Here is a 21758-nt window from a genome sequence, read left to right on the forward strand (position 1 = left end):
CAACAGTGTTGTCGCTTTCGTAAACAGTGCAACTAAACATGGGTGGCCTTTGATTAAACACCTTGTTTCTCTACTACCTTTTCCATCATCTTCATCTTTTCTTCCTTTTCTTTTTCTTCAATTTCCATTCCTTCCACGGTTTATATTTCTTCCTTTTCTATTCTTTCTTTTTCTATTTTCTCCTTCAGCCTATGGTGATCCTTACTGGCTTGTCTTGGTGTCATAAATTTCAACTTCATTTCATGTCCCTCATTCCTGAAATAAAGGGAACCTTTATCAAGATTGAGCGTTTTAAATTGAAGCCATGCCCATCTGAAAAGAAGATGACAAGAGTTCGTGGGAGCAATATCACATAATACTTCTTTCACACATTGTCCCGTACTGAATTTGATCCTTGCTGGATTCGAGTGAAAGCTTGTTGGTAACTTGAGTTTCTCCACCAATCTTTGGCTTACAACACAGTGTTGTCGCTTTCGTAAACGAATGCCATTAAACATGGGTGACCTTTGATTAAACCCCTTGTTTCTCTACTACCTTTTCCATCATCTTTATCTTTTCTGCCCTTTCTTTTTCTTCAATTTTCATTCCTTCCACTGTGTATATTTGTTCCTTTTCTATTCTTTCGTTTTCTATTTTCTCCTTCAGCCTACGTTGATCTTTACTGGCTTGTCTTGATGTCATAAATTTCAACTTCATTTCATGTCCCTCATCCCTCAAATAAAGGGAACCTTTATCAAGGTTGAGCGTTTTAAATTGAAGTCATGCCCATCTCAAAAGAAGATGACAAGAGTTCGTGGGAGCAATATCACATAATACTTCTTTCACACATTGTCCCGTACTGAATTTGATCCTTGCTGGATTCGAGTGAAAGCTTGTTGGTAACTTGAGTTTCTCCACCAATCTTTGGCTTACAATAGTGTTGTCGCTTTCGTAAACGAATGCAACTAAACATGGTTGGCCTTTGATTAAACACCTTGTTTCTCTACTACCTTTTCCATCATCTTTATCTTTTCTTCCTTTTCTTTTTCTTTAGTTTCCATTCCTTCCACAGTTTGTATTTCTTCCTTTTTTATTCTATCTTTTTCTATTTTCTCCATCAGCCTATGGTGATCCTTATTGGCTTGTCTTGGTGTTATAATTTTTAACTTCATTTCATGTCCCTCATCCCTCAAATAAAGGGAACCTTTATCAAGATTGAGCGTTTTAAAATGAAGCCATGCACATCCCAAAAGAAGGTGACAAGAGTTTGTGGGAGCAATATCACATAATACTTCTTGCACACATTGTCCCGTACTGAATTTGATCCTTGCTTGATTCGAGTGAAAGCCTGTTGGTAACTTGAATTTCTCCACCAATCTTTGGCTTACAACAGTGTTGTCGCTTTCGTAAATGAATGCAACTAAACATGGGAGGCCTTTGATTAAACACCTTGTTTCTCTACTACCTTTTCCATCATCTTTATCTTTTCTTCCTTTTCTTTTTTTTCAATTTCCATTCCTTCCACAGTTTATATTTGTTCCTTTTCTATTCTTTCTTTTTCTATTTTCTCCTTCAGCCTATGTTGATCCTTACTGGCTTGTCTTGGTGTCATAGATTTCAACTTCATTTCATGTCCCTCATGCCTCAAATAAAGGGAACCTTTATCAAGATTGAGCATTTTAAAATGAAGTCATGCCAATCTCAAAAGAAGTTGACAAGAGTTCGTGGGAGCAATATCAGATAATACTTCTTTCACACCTTGTCCCGTACTGAAGTTCATCCTTGCTTGATTCGAGTGAAAGCCTGTTGGTAACTTGAGTTTCTCCACCAATATTTGGCTTACAACAGTGTTGTCGCTTTCGTAAACGAGTGCAACTAAACATGGGTGGCCTTTGATTAAACACCTTGTTTCTCTACTACCTTTTCCATCATCTTTATCTTTTCTTCCTTTTCTTTTTCTTCAATTTCCATTCCTTCCACGGTTTATATGTCTTCCTTTTCTATTCTTTCTTTTTCTATTTTCTCCTTCAGCCTATGGTGATCCTTACTGGCTTGTCTTGGTGTCATAAATTTCAACTTCATTTCATGTCCCTCATCCCTGAAATAAAGGGAACCTTTATCAAGATTGCGCGTTTTAAATTGAAGCCATGCCCATCTGAAAAGAAGATGACAAGAGTTCGTGGGAGCAATATCACATAGTACTTCTTTCACACATTGTCCCGTACTGAATTTGATCGTTGCTGGATTCGAGTGAAAGCTTGTTGGTAACTTGAGTTTCTCCACCAATCTTTGGCTTATAACAGTGCTGTCGCTTTCGTAAACGAATGCAACTAAACATGGGTGACCTTTGATTAAACCCCTTGTTTCTCTACTACCTTTTCCATCATCTTTATCTTTTCTGCCTTTTCTTTTTCTTCAATTTCCATTCCTTCCACGGTGTATATTTGTTCCTTTTCTATTCTTTCTTTTTCTATTTTCTCCTTCAGCCTATGTTGATCCTTACTGGCTTGTCTTGGTGTCATAAATTTCAACTTCATTTCATGTTCCTCATCACTCAAATAAAGGGAACCTTTATCAAGATTGAGCATTTTAAAATGAAGCCATGCCCATCTCAAAAGAAGATGACAAGAGTTTGTGGGAGCAATATCACATAATACTTCTTTCACACATTGTCCCGTACTGAATTTGATCCTTGCTTGATTCGAGTGAAAGCTTGTTGGTAACTTGAGTTTCTCCACCAATCTTTGGCTTACAACAGTGTTGTCGCTTTCGTAAACAAATGCAACTAAACATGGGTGGCCTTTGATTAAACACCTTGTTTCTCTACTACCTTTTCCATCATCTTTATCTTTTCTTCCTTTTCTTTTTCTTCAATTTCCATTCCTTCCACGGTTTATATTTCTTCCTTTTCTATTCTTTCTTTTTCTATTTTCTCCTTCAGCCTATGGTGATCCTTACTGGCTTGTCTTGGTGTCATAAATTTCAACTTCATTTCATGTCCCTCATACCTGAAATAAAGGGAACCTTTATCAAGATTGAGCGTTTTAAATTGAAGCCATGCGCATCTGAAAAAAAGATGACAAGAGTTCGTGGGAGCAATATCACATAGTACTTCTTTCACACATTGTCCCGTACTGAATTTGATCCTTGCTGGATTCGAGTGAAAGCTGGTTGGTAACTTGAGTTTCTCCACCAATCTTTGGCTTACAACAGTGTTGTCGCTTTCGTAAACGAATGCAACTAAACATGGGTGGCCTTTGAATAAACACCTTGTTTCTCTACTACCTTTTCCATCATCTTTATCTTTTCTTCCTGTTCTTTTTCTTCAATTTCCATTCCTTCCACGGTTTATATTTCTTCCTTTTCGATTCTTTCTTTTTCTATTTTCTCCTTCAGCCTATGGTGATCCTTTAGTAGCTTGTCTTGGTGTCATAAATTTCAACTTCATTTCATGTCCCTCATCCCTCAAATAAAGGGAACCTTTATCAACATTGAGCGTTTTAAATTGAAGCCATGCCCATCTCAAAAGAAGATGACAAGAGTTCGTGGGAGCAATATCACATAATACTTCTTTCACACATTTTCCCGTACTGAATTTGATCCTTGCTGGATTCGAATGAAAGCTTGTTGGTAACTTGAGTTTCTCGACCAATCTTGGGCTTACAACAGTGTTGTCGCTTTCGTAAACGAATGCAACTAAACATGGGTGGCCTTTGAATAATCACCTTGTTTCTCTACTACCTTTTCCATCATCTTTATCTTTTCTTCCTTTTCTTTTTCTTCAATTTCCATTCCTTCCACAGTTTATATTTCTTCTGTTCTTATTCTTTCTTTTTCTATTTTCTCCTTCAGCCTATGTTGATCCTTACTGGCTTGTCTTGGTGCCATAGATTTCAACTTCATTTCGTGTCCCTCATGCCTCAAATAAAGAGAACCTTTATAAAGATTGAGCGTTTTAAAATGCAGTCATGCCAATCTCAAAAGAAGTTGACAAGAGTTCGTGGTAGCAATATCAAATAATACTTCTTTCACACATTGTACCGTACTGAATTTGATCCTTGCTTGATTCGAGTGAAAGCCTGTTGGTAACTTGAGTTTCTCCACCAATATTTGGCTTACAACAGTGTTGTCGCTTTCGTAAACGAGTGCAACTAAACATGGGTGGCCTTTGATTAAACACCATGTTTCTCTACTACCTTTTCCATCATCTTTATCTTTTCTTCCTTTTCTTTTTCTTCAATTTCCATTCCTTCCACAGTTTATATTTCTTCCTGTTCTTATTCTTTCTTTTTCTATTTTCTCCTTCAGCCTATGTTGATCCTTACTGGCTTGTCTTGGTGTCATAGATTTCAATTTCATTTCATGTCCCTCATCCCTCAAATAAAGGGAACCTTTATCAAGATTGAGCGTTTTAAATTGAAGCCAATCCCATCTCAAAAGAAGATGACACGAGTTCGTGAGAGCAATATCACATAATACTTCTTTCACACATTGTCCCGTACTGAATTTGATCCTTGCTGGATTGTAGTGAAAACTTGTTGGTAACTTGAGTTTCTCCACCAATCTTTGGCTTACAACAGTGTTGTCGCTTTCGTAAACGAATGCAAGTAAACATGGGTGGCCTTTGATTAAACACCTTGTTCCTCTACTACCTTTTCCATCATCTTTATCTTTCCTTCCTTTTCTTTTTCTTCAGTTTCTATTCCTTCAACAGTTTATATTTCTTCCTTTTCTATTCTTTCTATTTTAATTTTCTCCTTCAGCCTATGTTGATCCTTACTGGCTTGTCTTGGTGTCATAATTTTCAACTTCATTTCATGTCCCCATCCCTCAAATAAAGGGAACCTTTATCAAGATTGAGCGTTTGAAATTGAAGCCATGCCCATCTAAAAAGAAGATGACAAGAGTTCGTGGGAGCAATATCACATAATACTTCTTTCACACATTGTCCTGTACTGAATTTGATCCTTGCTGGATTCGAGTGAAAGCTTGTTCGTAACATGAGTTTCTCCACCAATCTTTGGCTTACAACAGTGTTGTCACTTTCGTAAACGAATTCAACTAAACATGGGTGACCTTTGATTAAACCCCTTGTTTCTCTACTACATTTTCCATCATCTTTATCTTTTCTTCCTTTTCTTTTTCTTCAATTACCATTCCTTCCACTGTGTATATTTCTTCCTTTTCTTTTTCTTCAATTTCCATTCCTTCCACGGTTTATATTTCTTCCTTTTCTATTCTTTCTTTTTCTATTTTCTCCTTCAGCCTATGGTGATCCTTACTGGCTTGTCTTGGTGTCATAAATTTCAACTTCATTTCATGTCCCTCATACCTGAAATAAAGGGAACCTTTATCAAGATTGAGCGTTTTAAATTGAAGCCATGCGCATCTGAAAAAAAGATGACAAGAGTTCGTGGGAGCAATATCACATAGTACTTCTTTCACACATTGTCCCGTACTGAATTTGATCCTTGCTGGATTCGAGTGAAAGCTTGTTGGTAACTTGAGTTTCTCCACCAATATTTGGCTTACAACAGTGTTGTCGCTTTCGTAAACGAGTGCAACTAAACATGGGTGGCCTTTGATTAAACACCATGTTTCTCTACTACCTTTTCCATCATCTTTATCTTTTCTTCCTTTTCTTTTTCTTCAATTTCCATTCCTTCCACAGTTTATATTTCTTCCTGTTCTTATTCTTTCTTTTTCTATTTTCTCCTTCAGCCTATGTTGATCCTTACTGGCTTGTCTTGGTGTCATAGATTTCAATTTCATTTCATGTCCCTCATCCCTCAAATAAAGGGAACCTTTATCAAGATTGAGCGTTTTAAATTGAAGCCAATCCCATCTCAAAAGAAGATGACACGAGTTCGTGAGAGCAATATCACATAATACTTCTTTCACACATTGTCCCGTACTGAATTTGATCCTTGCTGGATTGTAGTGAAAACTTGTTGGTAACTTGAGTTTCTCCACCAATCTTTGGCTTACAACAGTGTTGTCGCTTTCGTAAACGAATGCAAGTAAACATGGGTGGCCTTTGATTAAACACCTTGTTCCTCTACTACCTTTTCCATCATCTTTATCTTTCCTTCCTTTTCTTTTTCTTCAGTTTCTATTCCTTCAACAGTTTATATTTCTTCCTTTTCTATTCTTTCTTTTTTAATTTTCTCCTTCAGCCTATGTTGATCCTTACTGGCTTGTCTTGGTGTCATAATTTTCAACTTCATTTCATGTCCCCATCCCTCAAATAAAGGGAACCTTTATCAAGATTGAGCGTTTGAAATTGAAGCCATGCCCATCTGAAAAGAAGATGACAAGAGTTCGTGGGAGCAATATCACATAATACTTCTTTCACACATTGTCCTGTACTGAATTTGATCCTTGCTGGATTCGAGTGAAAGCTTGTTCGTAACATGAGTTTCTCCACCAATCTTTGGCTTACAACAGTGTTGTCACTTTCGTAAACGAATTCAACTAAACATGGGTGACCTTTCATTAAACCCCTTGTTTCTCTACTACATTTTCCATCATCTTTATCTTTTCTTCCTTTTCTTTTTCTTCAATTACCATTCCTTCCACTGTGTATATTTCTTCCTTTTCTATTCTTTCTTTTTCTATTTTCTCCTTCAGCCTATGTTGATCCTTACTGGCTTGTCTTGGTGTCATAAATTTCAACTTCATTTCATGTCCGTCATCCCTCAAATAAAGGAAACCTTTATCAAGATTGAGCATTTTAAATTGAAGCCATGCGCATCTGAAAAAAAGATGACAAGAGTTCGTGGGAGCAATATCACATAGTACTTCTTTCACACATTGTCCCGTACTGAATTTGATCCTTGCTGGATTCGAGTGAAAGCTGGTTGGTAACTTGAGTTTCTCCACCAATCTTTGGCTTACAACAGTGTTGTCGCTTTCGTAAACGAATGCAACTAAACATGGGTGGCCTTTGAATAAACACCTTGTTTCTCTACTACCTTTTCCATCATCTTTATCTTTTCTTCCTGATCTTTTTCTTCAATTTCCATTCCTTCCACGGTTTATATTTCTTCCTTTTCGATTCTTTCTTTTTCTATTTTCTCCTTCAGCCTATGGTGATCCTTTAGTAGCTTGTCTTGGTGTCATAAATTTCAACTTCATTTCATGTCCCTCATCCCTCAAATAAAGGGAACCTTTATCAAGATTGAGCGTTTTAAATTGAAGCCATGCCCATCTCAAAAGAAGATGACAAGAGTTCGTGGGAGCAATATCACATAATACTTCTTTCACACATTTTCCCGTACTGAATTTGATCCTTGCTGGATTCGAATGAAAGCTTGTTGGTAACTTGAGTTTCTCGACCAATCTTGGGCTTACAACAGTGTTGTCGCTTTCGTAAACGAATGCAACTAAACATGGGTGGCCTTTGAATAATCACCTTGTTTCTCTACTACCTTTTCCATCATCTTTATCTTTTCTTCCTTTTCTTTTTCTTCAATTTCCATTCCTTCCACAGTTTATATTTCTTCTGTTCTTATTCTTTCTTTTTCTATTTTCTCCTTCAGCCTATGTTGATCCTTACTGGCTTGTCTTGGTGCCATAGATTTCAACTTCATTTCGTGTCCCTCATGCCTCAAATAAAGAGAACCTTTATAAAGATTGAGCGTTTTAAAATGCAGTCATGCCAATATCAAAAGAAGTTGACAAGAGTTCGTGGTAGCAATATCAAATAATACTTCTTTCACACATTGTACCGTACTGAATTTGATCGTTGCTTGATTCGAGTGAAAGCCTGTTGGTAACTTGAGTTTCTCCACCAATATTTGGCTTACAACAGTGTTGTCGCTTTCGTAAACGAGTGCAACTAAACATGGGTGGCCTTTGATTAAACACCATGTTTCTCTACTACCTTTTCCATCATCTTTATCTTTTCTTCCTTTTCTTTTTCTTCAATTTCCATTCCTTCCACAGTTTATATTTCTTCCTGTTCTTATTCTTTCTTTTTCTATTTTCTCCTTCAGCCTATGTTGATCCTTACTGGCTTGTCTTGGTGTCATAGATTTCAATTTCATTTCATGTCCCTCATCCCTCAAATAAAGGGAACCTTTATCAAGATTGAGCGTTTTAAATTGAAGCCAATCCCATCTCAAAAGAAGATGACACGAGTTCGTGAGAGCAATATCACATAATACTTCTTTCACACATTGTCCCGTACTGAATTTGATCCTTGCTGGATTGTAGTGAAAACTTGTTGGTAACTTGAGTTTCTCCACCAATCTTTGGCTTACAACAGTGTTGTCGCTTTCGTAAACGAATGCAAGTAAACATGGGTGGCCTTTGATTAAACACCTTGTTCCTCTACTACCTTTTCCATCATCTTTATCTTTCCTTCCTTTTCTTTTTCTTCAGTTTCTATTCCTTCAACAGTTTATATTTCTTCCTTTTCTATTCTTTCTTTTTTAATTTTCTCCTTCAGCCTATGTTGATCCTTACTGGCTTGTCTTGGTGTCATAATTTTCAACTTCATTTCATGTCCCCATCCCTCAAATAAAGGGAACCTTTATCAAGATTGAGCGTTTGAAATTGAAGCCATGCCCATCTGAAAAGAAGATGACAAGAGTTCGTGGGAGCAATATCACATAATACTTCTTTCACACATTGTCCTGTACTGAATTTGATCCTTGCTGGATTCGAGTGAAAGCTTGTTCGTAACATGAGTTTCTCCACCAATCTTTGGCTTACAACAGTGTTGTCACTTTCGTAAACGAATTCAACTAAACATGGGTGACCTTTGATTAAACCCCTTGTTTCTCTACTACATTTTCCATCATCTTTATCTTTTCTTCCTTTTCTTTTTCTTCAATTACCATTCCTTCCACTGTGTATATTTCTTCCTTTTCTATTCTTTCTTTTTCTATTTTCTCCTTCAGCCTATGTTGATCCTTACTGGCTTGTCTTGGTGTCATAAATTTCAACTTCATTTCATGTCCGTCATCCCTCAAATAAAGGAAACCTTTATCAAGATTGAGCATTTTAAAATGAAGCCTTGCCCATCTAAAAAGAAGATGACAAGAGTTCGTGGGAGCAATATCACATAATACTTCTTTCACACATGTCCTGTACTGAATTTGATCATTGCTTGATTCGAGTGAAAGCTTGTTGGTAACTTGAGTTTCTCCACCAATCTTTGGCTTACAACAACGTTGTCGCTTTCGTAAACGAATGCAACTAAACATGGGTGGCCTTTAATTAAACACCTTGTTTCTCTACTACCTTTTCCATCATCTTTATCTTTTCTTCCTTTTCTTTTTCTTCAATTTCCATTCCTTCCATAGTTTATATTTCTTCCTTTTCTATTCTTTCTTTTTCTATTTTCTCCTTCAGCCTATGTTGATCCTTATTGACTTGTCTTGGTGTCATAAATTTCAACTTCATTTCATGTCCCTCATCCCTCAAATAAAGGATACCTTTATCAAGATTGAGCGTTTTAAAATGAAGCCATGCCAATCTCAAAAGAAGATGAAAAGAGTTTGTGGGAGCAATATCAGATAATACTTCTTGCACACAATGTCCCGTACTGAATTTGATCCTTACTTGATTCGAGTGAAAGCTTGTTGGTAACTTGAGTTTCTCCACCAATCTTTGGCTTACAACAGTGTTGTCGCTTTCGTAAACGAATGCAAGTAAACATGGGTGGCCTTTGATTAAACACCTTGTTCCTCTACTACCTTTTCCATCATCTTTATCTTTCCTTCCTTTTCTTTTTCTTCAGTTTCTATTCCTTCCACAGTTTATATTTCTTCCTTTTCTATTCTTTCTTTTTTAATTTTCTCCTTCAGCCTATGTTGATCCTTACTGGCTTGTCTTGGTGTCATAATTTTCAACTTCATTTCATGTCCCTCATCCCTCAAATAAATGGAACCTTTATCAAGTTTGAGCGTTTTAAAATGAAGCCATGCCCATCTCAAAAGAAGATGACAAGAGTTCGGGGGAGCAATATCACATAATACTTCTTTCACACATGTCCCGTACTGAATTTGATCCTTGCTTGATTCGAGTGAATGTCTGTTGGTAACTTGAGTTTCTCCACCAATCTTTGGCTTACAACAGCGTTGTCGCTTTCGTAAACGAATGCAACTAAACATGGGTGGCCTTTGATTAAACACCTTGTTCCTCTACTACCTTTTCCATCAGCTTTATCTTTCCTTTCTCTTCTTTTTCTTCACTTTCCATTCCTCCCACAGTTTATATTTCTTCCTTTTCTATTCTTTCTTTTTCTATTTTCTCCTTCAGCCTATGTTGATCCTTACTGGCTTGTCTTGGTGTCAAAAATTTCAACTTCAATTCATGTCCCTCGGGCCTCAAATAAAGGGAACCTTTATCAAGATTGAGCGTTTTAAAATTAAGCCATGCCAATCTTAAAAGAAGATGACAAGAGTTCGTGGGAGCAATATCACATAATACTTCTTTCACACATTGTCCCGTACTGAATTTGATCCTTGCTTGATTCGTGTGAAAGCGTGTTGGTAACTTGAGTTTCTCCACCAATCTTTGGCTTACAACAGTGTTGTCGCTTTCGTAAACGAATGCAACTAAACATGGGTGGCCTTTGATTAAACACCTTGTTTCTCTACTACCTTTTCCATCATCTTTATCTTTTATTCCTTTTCTTTTTCTTCAGTTTCCATTCCTTCCACAGTTTACAATTCTTCCTTTTCGATTCTTTCTTTTTCTATTTTCTCCTTCAGCGTATGTTGATCCTTATTGACTTGTCTTGGTGTCATAAATTTCAACTTCATTTCATGTCCGTCATCCCTCAAATAAAGGAAACCTTTATCAAGATTGAGCATTTTAAAATGAAGCCTTCCCCATCTAAAAAGAAGATGACAAGAGTTCGTGGGAGAAATATCACATAATACTTCTTTCACACATTGTCCCGTACTGAATTTGATCCTTGCTTGATTCGAGTGAAAGCTTGTTGGTAACTTGAGTTTCTCCACCAATCTTTGGCTTACAACAGTGTTGTCGCTTTCGTAAACGAATGCAACTAAATATGGGTGGCCTTTGATTAAACACCTTGTTTCTCTACTACCTTTTCCATCATCTTTATCTTTTATTCCTTTTCTTTTTCTTCAGTTTCCATTCCTTCCACTGTTTACAATTCTTCCTTTTTGATTCTTTCTTTTTCTATTTTCTCCTTCAGCCTATGTTGATCCTTATTGACTTGTCTTGGTGTCATAAATTTCAACTTCATTTCATGTCCGTCATCCCTCAAATAAAGGAAACCTTTATCAAGATTGAGCGTTTTAAAATGAAGCCATGCCAATCTCAAAAGAAGATGAAAAGAGTTTGTGGGAGCAATATCAAATAATACTTCTTTCACACATTGTCCCGTACTGAATTTGATCCTTGCTTGATTCGAGTGAAAGCTTGTTGGTAACTTGAGTTTCTCCACCAATCTTTGGCTTACAACAGTGTTGTCGCTTTCGTAAACGAATGCAAGTAAACATGGGTGGCCTTTGATTAAACACCTTGTTCCTCTACTACCTTTTCCATCAGCTTTATCTTTCCTTCCTTTTCTTTTTCTTCAGTTTCTATTCCTTCCACAGTTTATATTTCTTCCTTTTCTATTCTTTCTTTTTTAATTTTCTCCTTCAGCCTATGTTGATCCTTACTGGCTTGTCTTGGTGTCATAATTTACAACTTCATTTCATGTCCCTCATGCCTCAAATAAAGGGAACCTTTATCAAGATTGAGCGTTTTAAAATGAAGTCATGCCAATCTCAAAAGAAGTTGACAAGAGTTCGTGGGAGCAATATCAGATAATACTTCTTTTACACCTTGTCCCGTACTGAATTTGATCCTTGCTTGATTCGAGTGAAAGCCTGTTGGTAGCTTGAGTTTCTCCACTAATATTTGGCTTACAACAGTGTGGTCGCTTTCGTAAACAGTGCAACTAAACATGGGTGGCCTTTGATTAAACACCTTGTTTCTCTACTACCTTTTCCATCATCTTTATCTTTTCTTCCTTTTCTTTTTCTTCAATTTCCATTCCTTCCACGGTTTATATTTCTTCCTTTTCTATTCTTTCTTTTTCTATTTTCTCCTTTAGCCTATGGTGATCCTTACTGGCTTGTCTTGGTGTCATAAATTTCAACTTCATTTCATGTCCCTCATCCCTCAAATAAAGGGAACCTTTATCAAGATTGAGCGTTTTAAATTGAAGCCATGCCCATCTGAAAAGAAGATGACAAGAGTTCGTGGGAGCAATATCACATAATACTTCTTTCACACATTGTCCCGTACTGAATTTGATCCTTGCTGGATTCGAGTGAAAGCTTGTTGGTAACTTGAGTTTCTCCACCAATCTTTGGCTTACAACAGTGTTGTCGCTTTCGTAAACGAATGCCATTAAACATGGGTGACCTTTGATTAAACCCCCTGTTTCTCTACTACCTTTTCCATCATCTTTATCTTTTCTGCCTTTTCTTTTTCTTCAATTTCCATTCCTTCCACTGTGTATATTTGTTCCTTTTCTATTCTTTCTTTTTCTATTTTCTCCTTCAGCCTATGTTGATCTTTACTGGCTTGTCTTGATGTCATAATTTTCAACTTCATTTCATGTCCCTCATGCCTCAAATAAAGGGAACCTTTATCAAGATTGAGCGTTTTAAAATGAAGTCATGCCAATCTCAAAAGAAGATGACAAGAGTTTGTGGGAGCAATATCAGATAATACTTCTTTTACACCTTGTCCCGTACTGAATTTGATCCTTGCTTGATTCGAGTGAAAGCCTGTTGGTAACTTGAGTTTCTCCACTAATATTTGGCTTACAACAGTGTTGTCGCTTTCGTAAACGAATGCCATTAAACATGGGTGACCTTTGATTAAACCCCTTGTTTCTCTACTACCTTTTCCATCATCTTTATCTTTTCTGCCCTTTCTTTTTCTTCAATTTCCATTCCTTCCACTGTGTATATTTGTTGCTTTTCTATTCTTTCTTTTTCTATTTTCTCCTTCAGCCTATGTTGATCTTTACTGGCTTGTCTTGATGTCATAAATTTCAACTTCATTTCATGTCCCTCATCCCTCAAATAAAGGGAACCTTTATCAAGGTTGAGCGTTTTAAATTGAAGCCATGCCCATCTCAAAAGAAGATGACAAGAGTTCGTGGGAGCAATATCACATAATACTTCTTTCACACATTGTCCCGTACTGAATTTGATCCTTGCTGGATTCGAGTGAAAGCTTGTTGGTAACTTGAGTTTCTCCACCAATCTTTGGCTTACAATAGTGTTGTCGCTTTCGTAAACGAATGCAACTAAACATGGTTGGCCTTTGATTAAACACCTTGTTTCTCTACTACCTTTTCCATCATCTTTATCTTTTCTTCCTTTTCTTTTTCTTCAGTTTCCATTCCTTCCACAGTTTGTATTTCTTCCTTTTCTATTCTATCTCTTTCTATTTTCTCCTTCAGCCTATGGTGATCCTTATTGGCTTGTCTTGGGGTCATAATTTTTAGCTTCATTTCATGTCCCTCATCCCTCAAATAAAGGGAACCTTTATCAAGATTGAGCGTTTTAAAATGAAGCCATGCACATCCCAAAAGAAGGTGACAAGAGTTTGTGGGAGCAATATCACATAATACTTCTTGCACACATTGTCCCGTACTGAATTTGATCCTTGCTTGATTCGAGTGAAAGCCTGTTGGTAACTTGAATTTCTCCACCAATCTTTGGCTTACAACAGTGTTGTCGCTTTCGTAAATGAATGCAACTAAACATGGGAGGCCTTTGATTAAACACCTTGTTTCTCTACTACCTTTTCCATCATCTTTATCTTTTCTTCCTTTTCTTTTTTTTCAATTTCCATTCCTTCCACAGTTTATATTTGTTCCTTTTCTATTCTTTCTTTTTCTATTTTCTCCTTCAGCCTATGTTGATCCTTACTGGCTTGTCTTGGTGTCATAGATTTCAACTTCATTTCATGTCCCTCATGCCTCAAATAAAGGGAACCTTTATCAAGATTGAGCATTTTAAAATGAAGTCATGCCAATCTCAAAAGAAGTTGACAAGAGTTCGTGGGAGCAATATCAGATAATACTTCTTTCACACCTTGTCCCGTACTGAAGTTCATCCTTGCTTGATTCGAGTGAAAGCCTGTTGGTAACTTGAGTTTCTCCACCAATATTTGGCTTACAACAGTGTTGTCGCTTTCGTAAACGAGTGCAACTAAACATGGGTGGCCTTTGATTAAACACCTTGTTTCTCTACTACCTTTTCCATCATCTTTGTCTTTTCTTCCTTTTCTTTTTCTTCAATTTCCATTCCTTCCACGGTTTATATGTCTTCCTTTTCTATTCTTTCTTTTTCTATTTTCTCCTTCAGCCTATGGTAATCCTTACTGGCTTGTCTTGGTGTCATAAATTTCAACTTCATTTCATGTCCCTCACCCCTGAAATAAAGGGAACCTTTATCAAGATTGCGCGTTTTAAATTGAAGCCATGCCCATCTGAAAAGAAGATGACAAGAGTTCGTGGGAGCAATATCACATAGTACTTCTTTCACACATTGTCCCGTACTGAATTTGATCGTTGCTGGATTCGAGTGAAAGCTTGTTGGTAACTTGAGTTTCTCCACCAATCTTTGGCTTATAACAGTGCTGTCGCTTTCGTAAACGAATGCAACTAAACATGGGTGACCTTTGATTAAACCCCTTGTTTCTCTACTACCTTTTCCATCATCCTTATCTTTTCTGCCTTTTCTTTTTCTTCAATTTCCATTCCTTCCACTGTGTATATTTGTTCCTTTTCTATTCTTTCTTTTTCTATTTTCTCCTTCAGCCTATGTTGATCCTTACTGGCTTGTCTTGGTGTCATAAATTTCAACTTCATTTCATGTTCCTCATCTCTCAAATAAAGGGAACCTTTATCAAGATTGAGCGTTTTAAAATGAAGCCATGCCCATCTCAAAAGAAGATGACAAGAGTTTGTGGGAGCAATATCACATAATACTTCTTTCACACATTGTCCCGTACTGAATTTGATCCTTGCTTGATTCGAGTGAAAGCTTGTTGGTAACTTGAGTTTCTCCACCAATCTTTGGCTTACAACAGTGTTGTCGCTTTCGTAAACAAATGCAACTAAACATGGGTGGCCTTTGATTAAACACCTTGTTTCTCTACTACCTGTTCCATCATCTTTATCTTTTCTTCCTTTTCTTTTTCTTCAATTTCCATTCCTTCCATGGTTTATATTTCTTCCTTTTCTATTCTTTCTTTTTCTATTTTCTCCTTCAGCCTATGGTGATCCTTACTGGCTTGTCTTGGTATCATAAATTTCAACTTCATTTCATGTCCCTCATCCCTGAAATAGAGGGAACCTTTATCAAGATTGAGCGTTTTAAATTGAAGCCATGCCCATCTGAAAAAAATATGACAAGAGTTCGTGGGAGCAATATCACATAGTACTTCTTTCACACATTGTCCCGTACTGAATTTGATCCTTGCTGGATTCGAGTGAAAGCTTGTTGGTAACTTGAGTTTCTCCACCAATCTTTGGCTTACAACAGTGTTGTCGCTTTCGTAAACGAATGCAACTAAACATGGGTGGCCTTTGAATAAACACCTTGTTTCTCTACCACCTTTTCCATCATCTTTATCTTTTCTTCCTGTTCTTTTTCTTCAATTTCCATTCCTTCCACGGTTTATATTTCTTCCTTTTCGATTCTTTCTTTTTCTATTTTCTCCTTTAGCCTATGGTGATCCTTTAGTAGCTTGTCTTGGTGTCATAGATTTCAACTTCATTTCATGTCCCTCATGCCTCAAATAAAGAGAACCTTTATAAAGATTGAGCGTTTTAAAATGCAGTCATGCCAATCTCAAAAGAAGTTGATAAGAGTTCGTGGGAGCAATATCAAATAATACTTCTTTCACACATTGTACCGTACTGAATTTGATCCTTGCTTGATTCGAGTGAAAGCTTGTTGGTAACTTGAGTTTCTCCACCAATCTTTGGCTTACAACAGTGTTGTCGCTTTCGTAAACGAATGCAACTAAACATGGGTGGCCTTTGATTAAACACCTTGTTTCTCTACTACCTTTTCCATCATCTTTATCTTTTATTCCTTTTCTTTTTCTTCAGTTTCCATTCCTTCCACAGTTTACAATTCTTCCTTTTTGATTCTTTCTTTTTCTATTTTCTCCTTCAGCCTATGTTGATCCTTATTGACTTGTCTTGGTGTCATAAATTTCAACTTCATTTCATGTCCGTCATCCCTCAAATAAAGGAAACCTTTATCAAGATTGAGCATTTTAAAATGAAGCCTTCCCCATCTGAAAAGAAGATGACAAGAGTTCGTGGGAGACATATTACATAATACTTCTTTCACACATTGTCCCGTACTGAATTTGATCCTTGCTTGATTCGAGTGAAAGCTTGTTGGTAACTTGAGTTTCTCCACCAATCTTTGGCTTACAACAGTGTTGTCGCTTTCATAAACGAATGCAACTAAACATGGGTGGCCTTTGATTAAACACCTTGTTCCTCTACTACCTTTTCCATCATCTTTATCTTTCCTTCCTTTTCTTTTTCTTCAGTTTCCATTCCTTCCACAATTTATATTTCTTCCTTTTCTATTCTTTCTTTTTTAATTTTCTCCTTCAGCCTATGTTGATCCTTACTGGCTTGTCTTGGTGTCATAATTTTCAACCTCATTTCATGTCCCTCATCCCTCAAATAAATGGAACCTTTATCAAGATTGAGCGTTTTAAAATGAAGCCATTCCCATCTCAAAAGAAGATGACAAGAGTTCGTGGGAGCAATATCACATAATACTTCTTTCACACATGTCCCGTAATGAATTTGATCCTTGCTTGATTCGAGTGAATGTCTGTTGGTAACTTGAGTTTCTCCACCAAATTTTGGCTTACAACAGTGTTGTCGCTTTCGTAAACGAATGCAAGTAAACATGGGTGGCCTTTGATTAAACACCTTGTTCCTCTACTACCTTTTCCATCATCTTTATCTTTCCTTCCTTTTCTTTTTCTTCAGTTTCTATTCCTTCCACAGTTTATATTTCTTCCTTTTCTATTCTTTCTTTTTTAATTTTCTCCTTCAGCCTATCTTGATCCTTACTGGCTTGTCTTGGTGTCATAATTTTCAACTTCATTTCATGTCCCTCATCCCTCAAATAAAGGGAACCTTTATCAAGATTGAGCGTTTGAAATTGAAGCCATGCCCATCTGAAAAGAAGATGACAAGAGTTCGTGGGAGCAATATCACATAATACTTCTTTCACACATTGTCCTGTACTGAATTTGATCCTTGCTGGATTCGAGTGAAAGCTTGTTCGTAACATGAGTTTCTCCACCAATCTTTGGCTTACAACAGTGTTGTCACTTTCGTAAACGAATTCAACTAAACATGGGTGACCTTTGATTAAACCCCTTGTTTCTCTACTACATTTTCCATCATCTTTATCTTTTCTTCCTTTTCTTTTTCTTCAATTACCATTCCTACCACTGTGTATATTTCTTCCTTTTCTATTCTTTCTTTTTCTATTTTCTCCTTCAGCCTATGTTGATCCTTACTGGCTTGTCTTGGTGTCATAAATTTCAACTTCATTTCATGTCCGTCATCCCTCAAATAAAGGAAACCTTTATCAAGATTGAGCATTTTAAAATGAAGTCTTGCCCATCTAAAAAGAAGATGACAAGAGTTCGTGGGAGCAATATTAGATAATACTACTTTCACACATTGTCTCGTACTGAATTTGATCCTTGCTTGATTCGAGTGAAAGCTTGTTGGTAACTTGAGTTTCTCCCCCAATCTTTGGCTTACAACAGTGTTGTCGCTTTCGTAAACGAATGCAACTAAACATGGTTGGCCTTTGATTAAACACCTTGTTTCTTTACTACCTTTTCCATCATCTTTATCTTTTCTTCCTTTTCTTTTTCTTCACTTTCCATTCCTTCCACAGTTTATATTTCTTCCTTTTCTATTCTTTCTTTTTCTATTTTCTCCTTCAGCCTATGTTGATCCTTACTGGCTTGTCTTGGTGTCAAAAATTTCAACTTCAATTCATGTCCCTGAAGCCTCAAATAAAGGGAACCTTTATCAAGATTGAGCGTTTTAAAATTAAGCCATGCCAATCTTAAAAGAACATGACAAGAGTTCGTGGGAGCAATATCACATAATACTTCTTTCACACATTGTCCTGTACTGAATTTGATCCTTGCTGGATTCGAGTGAAAGCTTGTTCGTAACATGAGTTTCTCCACCAATCTTTGGCTTACAACAGTGTTGTCACTTTCGTAAACGAATTCAACTAAACATGGGTGACCTTTGATTAAACCCCTTGTTTCTCTACTACATTTTCCATCATCTTTATCTTTTCTTCCTTTTCTTTTTCTTCAATTACCATTCCTTCCACTGTGTATATTTCTTCCTTTTCTATTCTTTCTTTTTCTATTTTCTCCTTCAGCCTATGTTGATCCTTACTGGCTTGTCTTGGTGTCATAAATTTCAACTTCATTTCATGTCCGTCATCCCTCAAATAAAGGAAACCTTTATCAAGATTGAGCATTTTAAAATGAAGTCTTGCCCATCTAAAAAGAAGATGACAAGAGTTCGTGGGAGCAATATTAGATAATACTACTTTCACACATTGTCTCGTACTGAATTTGATCCTTGCTTAATTCGAGTGAAAGCTTGTTGGTAACTTGAGTTTCTCCCCCAATCTTTGGCTTACAACAGTGTTGTCGCTTTCGTAAACGAATGCAACTAAACATGGTTGGCCTTTGATTAAACACCTTGTTTCTTTACTACCTTTTCCATCATCTTTATCTTTTCTTCCTTTTCTTTTTCTTCACTTTCCATTCCTTCCACAGTTTATATTTCTTCCTTTTCTATTCTTTCTTTTTCTATTTTCTCCTTCAGCCTATGTTGATCCTTACTGGCTTGTCTTGGTGTCAAAAATTTCAACTTCAATTCATGTCCCTGAAGCCTCAAATAAAGGGAACCTTTATCAAGATTGAGCGTTTTAAAATTAAGCCATGCCAATCTTAAAAGAACATGACAAGAGTTCGTGGGAGCAATATCACATAATACTTCTTTCACACATTGTCCTGTACTGAATTTGATCCTTGCTGGATTCGAGTGAAAGCTTGTTCGTAACATGAGTTTCTCCACCAATCTTTGGCTTACAACAGTGTTGTCACTTTCGTAAACGAATTCAACTAAACATGGGTGACCTTTGATTAAACCCCTTGTTTCTCTACTACATTTTCCATCATCTTTATCTTTTCTTCCTTTTCTTTTTCTTCAATTACCATTCCTTCCACTGTGTATATTTCTTCCTTTTCTATTCTTTCTTTTTCTATTTTCTCCTTCAGCCTATGTTGATCCTTACTGGCTTGTCTTGGTGTCATAAATTTCAACTTCATTTCATGTCCGTCATCCCTCAAATAAAGGAAACCTTTATCAAGATTGAGCATTTTAAAATGAAGTCTTGCCCATCTAAAAAGAAGATGACAAGAGTTCGTGGGAGCAATATTAGATAATACTACTTTCACACATTGTCTCGTACTGAATTTGATCCTTGCTTGATTCGAGTGAAAGCTTGTTGGTAACTTGAGTTTCTCCCCCAATCTTTGGCTTACAACAGTGTTGTCGCTTTCGTAAACGAATGCAACTAAACATGGTTGGCCTTTGATTAAACACCTTGTTTCTTTACTACCTTTTCCATCATCTTTATCTTTTCTTCCTTTTCTTTTTCTTCACTTTCCATTCCTTCCACAGTTTATATTTCTTCCTTTTCTATTCTTTCTTTTTCTATTTTCTCCTTCAGCCTATGTTGATCCTTACTGGCTTGTCTTGGTGTCAAAAATTTCAACTTCAATTCATGTCCCTGAAGCCTCAAATAAAGGGAACCTTTATCAAGATTGAGCGTTTTAAAATTAAGCCATGCCAATCTTAAAAGAACATGACAAGAGTTCGTGGGAGCAATATCACATAATACTTCTTTCACACATTGTCCCGTACTGAATTTAATCCTTGCTTGATTCGAGTGAATGCTTGTTGGTAACAAGAGTGTCTCCACCAATCTTTGGCTTACAACAGTGTTGTCGCTTTTGTAAACGAATGCAACTAAACATGGGTGGCCTTTGATTAAACACCTTGTTTCTCTACTACCTTTTCCATCATCTTTGTCTTTTCTTCCTTTTCTTTTTCTTCAATTTTCATTCCTTCCACAATTTATATTTCTTCCTTTTGTATTATTTCTTTTTCTATTTTCTCCTTCAGCCTATGGTGATCCTTACTGGCGTGTCTTGGTGTCATAATTTTCAACTTCATTTCATGTCCCTCATCCCTCAAATAAATGGAACCTTTATCAAGATTGAGCGTTTTAAAATGAAGCCATGCCCATCTCAAAAGAAGATGACAAGAGTTCGTGGGAGCAATATCACATAATACTTCTTTCACACATGTCCCGTACTGAATTTGATCCTTGCTTGATTCGAGTGAATGTCTGTTGGTAACTTGAGTTTCTCCACCAATCTTTGGCTTACAACAGTGTTGTCGCTTTCGTAAACGAATGCAACTAAACATGGGTGGCCTTTGATTAAACACCTTGTTTCTCTACTAGCTTTTCCATCATCTTTGTCTTTTCTTCCTTTTCTTTTTCTTCAATTTCCATTCCTTCCACAATTTATATTTCTTCCTTTTCTATTATTTCTTTTTCTATTTTCTCCTTCAGCCTATGGTGATCCTTACTAGCGTGTCTTGGTGTCATAATTTTCAACTCAATTTCATGTCCCTCATCCCTCAAATAAAGGGAACCTTAATCAAGATTGAGCGTTTTAAAATGAAGCCATGCCAATCTCAAAAGAAGATGACAAGAGTTAGTGGGAGCAATATCAGATAATACTTCTTTCACACATTGTCCCGTATTGAATTTGATTCTTGCTTGATTCGAGTGAAAGCTTGTTGGTAACTTGAGTTTCTCCACCAATCTTTAGCTTACAAAGTGTTGTCGCTTTCGTAAACGAATGCAACTAAACATGGGTGGCCTTTGATTAAACACCTTGTTTCTCTACTACCTTTTCCATCATCTTTGTCTTTTCTTCCTTTTCTTTTTCTTCAATTTCCATTCCTTCCACAGTTTATATATCTTCCTTTTCTATTCTTTCTTTTTCTATTTTCTCCTTCAGCCTATGTTGATCCTTACTGCCGTGTCTTGGTGTCATAATTTTCAACTTCATTTCATGTCCCTCATCCCTCAAATAAAGGGAACCTTTATCAAGATTGAGCATTTTAAAATGAAGCCATGCCAATCTCAAAAGAAGATGACAAGATTTTGTGGGAGCAATATCAGATAATTCTTCTTGCACACATTGTCCCGTACTGAATTTGATCCTTGCTTGATTCGAGTGAATGCTTGTTGGTAACAAGAGTGTCTCCACCAATCTTTGGCTTACAACAGTGTCGTCGCTTTTGTAAACGAATGCAACTAAACATGGGTGGCCTTTGATTAAACACCTTGTTTCTCTACTACCTTTTCCATCATCTTTGTCTTTTCTTCCTTTTCTTTTTTTTCAATTTCCATTCCTTCCACAGCTTATATTTCTTCCTTTTCTATTCTTTCTTTTTCTATTTTCTCCTTCAGCCTATGTTGATCCTTACTGGCTTGTCTTGGTGTCATAAATTTTAACTTCATTTCATGTCCCTCATGCCTCAAATAAAAGGAACCTTTATCAAGATTGAGCGTTTTAAAACGAAGCCATGCCCATCTAAAAAGAAGATG

The sequence above is a fragment of the Vigna unguiculata genome, chromosome 5, assembly GCF_037176805.1.
Source record: "Vigna unguiculata cultivar grain cowpea cultivar isolate G323 ecotype 2 chromosome 5, ASM3717680v1, whole genome shotgun sequence".
Classification (NCBI taxonomy): Eukaryota; Viridiplantae; Streptophyta; class Magnoliopsida; order Fabales; family Fabaceae; genus Vigna; species Vigna unguiculata.